Source organism: Parambassis ranga, chromosome 19 (genome assembly GCF_900634625.1).
Source record: "Parambassis ranga chromosome 19, fParRan2.1, whole genome shotgun sequence".
Taxonomy (NCBI): domain Eukaryota; kingdom Metazoa; phylum Chordata; class Actinopteri; family Ambassidae; genus Parambassis; species Parambassis ranga.
In genome coordinates, this window is record NC_041039.1 from 14,644,336 (window position 1) to 14,647,137 (window position 2,802).

The following is a 2,802-nucleotide window of genomic DNA, read 5'->3' on the forward strand; positions in this document are numbered from 1 at the left end:
GTATATTGGATTAACTCCAAATAAAACTGCCCAGGTTCACAATGTGTCACACGGTGCAACGCTGCAGCTTTGTGATGTGTTTATAATAGTATTTGAATCAAAATGGGGATCTGAGACACAGATGAATGTCATGTCGGGCTTTAACTTTACAGGAAATCTAACAACACTCCTTAGATTTGGTTTTTACATGGGATTTTTTTGACAGAGAAAAATAGCACACCTTTTCAATTCAATTCTACTTTTTATTTACAATAGATGCATGCACTGGGTTTTCTCCATTAGTGTCTTACAATGAATAATGATGTTCTACATGAACACAAAATGTTTGCAAATGAATGATTTCTGCATCTGTGTTTCTTTAACTGGTTTGAAGCAGGCCAGTCTTTGGAAAAATGTGATGTCACAATATCAAAAACGACTGATGTCAAATCCAATCAAGATTCCAGCACTATCAATCAAGTCTGATCAAGCCACAGTCAAACTGTCCTGATGAGGTATATTAAGTTTTTTATATGCTTAATAAATAACAGAAAGGGTTTAACAGAGTCAACTAAATGTGATCAAATTTAATCAGTTGCGTCGTAATAAACCCATAAATATTCACTTTACTATATTAAAACTTTACTATATTTAAATCATCATATTTACAGTTTTAACCAGCTAAATTGTTTTTGCATGTAAACACATCTGACAGAAACATGTACTCACTTGTCAATATTTTGTTGGCGCTGTTCTATATAGTGTCACTTGCAGGTAAAACACTAATGCCATGACTAACTTGATGACGTTTTTGTGTGATTTCTATGAGCAAACAAGCTCAAAACAGCTGTCTGCACAGACCTATATAAAATGATCTAAGTATTAGTAGGCTGATTTAAAGATTGAGGCATTGAGTTTCAGGTGTCGGTACTGGAAAGGGTTAAACAAGCTTTTCTTTAGCGACATACCTGTGTTGGCATACTGGAAACAATTTATGACAACTTGACAACTGTATTTTTGACTGGACTATGTCTGACCTTAGTCTATAACTTATTTTGTTTCATTAGCCCTTTGGTGTATGAGGATAAAAGCCCCTGCTACAGTGATCATAAATACTGCTTTAAGCTTTAAGGCACTGACTCCTCACGGAACAGAATCAGTAAATCAACAACACTGTCATGGGCGGGACAGGTCTGCACCTGCACAGCTGGCTGCTGCAGGCTGTGACATCATGCCAAGTAACACAATCCCCAGACAGCACACTTATGAGCTTCAGAGTAATAACAATACATGTTCAAGCAACAGCACCAAATGTGTGCTGCTTTCTTGAATAGCCAGACCAATATTTTCTCCTTCTATCCAGCTTCATCTCTTCACTGTCCGTCTCAGCAACATCTCATGTATACCAAAGCCTCCCTAAACACATCAATCATGAAAGCATGCAGAGCTTATCTATGACTCCGGAATCATAAAAAGCAGCTGAAGAAAATTTGTATTCTTCGCACTTGGCTTCTGGATGAAATGATTAAGACTTTATCACAGAAAGATGTGCCTAATATTTTGCCTTCAGGGTGATAAGGCTCTGTGGAAAATTATCATAGATGTGAATCAAAGTCTGAAACAATTGAAAATCTGTCTTTACAAAGGTAGTATTCATTCTTACACTCAATTGTTTCACATTGCAGAGAGGTCACTTTTGCGTCCACCCCTACAAAAACCGTCTTACCGTCTTGTGCAGCACCCGCATCTCAAAGTCAGCTGCAGTGGATTATGTCATCTGATGATGGATTGGGTTCCCCCTAGTGGCCTCCACAACACACATCTGACAGCATCCAGGATTGTGTTTTTGTTAGTAGTGAAGATGAAATCTGGCTGTGATCTGCACTGCAGCACAAAAACAACAGATATTTCAAATCAGTGTGTGTTGGGTCAACCAGGAGGACAGCATTATGGCAAACTAGGAGGTGTCTCATTAAACACTTTAGAAAAGCAGTGAGAAAAAAATGATTCAACATCACAGAAAAAGCTGTTCACATTCTCCTGATAGATTTAAACCAGTGAGAGGAGACACAATACCTTGTTTACTCTGAGCATTTCTGAGCTCAAGCCTAAGCACAACCTTGTCTTTTAGTAGTAAACATGTAATCAGGGCTTTTTCTTGATTACACCATACAACAGCAGCACCACCAATGCCTTTCAGACTTTACCCACACATCAGTCAGGGACGAAGCTGAGAAAGAAGTCGCCCACGATGTCAAATTTCTGGAGTAACGCTGTATGTTTTTGCATTAGGATTTGAAGCTAGCAGTGGCACTGCAGGTGAAGGAGAGATTTACAGAGAAATACAAAAGAATGTTTCACTGGACAAAAAATTAGTGTATAACCGCAAGCTCAATTCACATTATACAACTTTCCAGCAAATGTTGCAAGCCCAGTGATGTTTTCTCATTACTGGTATTGGTAGAGCACATAAACAGGACACTGGATTTTATGGGGCTTTAAAAAGTTCCCTTTACATTAATCCTTAAACAAACAATGATTAATCACAGTGTACAGTATGTCACTTTCTTTACTGGGGCCTATGAAGCTGTTAAAGTTAATTACATAGCAGATCTGATGTATTAGTTTGTAGTAATAAGACCAACTCACTGCACCACTTACTATCATTTAATTAGCCTATTAGGATAAAAGTAAAGAGGAGGGCATGCTGCTAAACTCACTGTCACACATACACAAACACAGGGCTGCGTGCATGTGTGTGTGCGTGTGAAATCCCTCAACACTGTCTTTCAGATAAGAGCCGCCATATTATACTAATTCCTC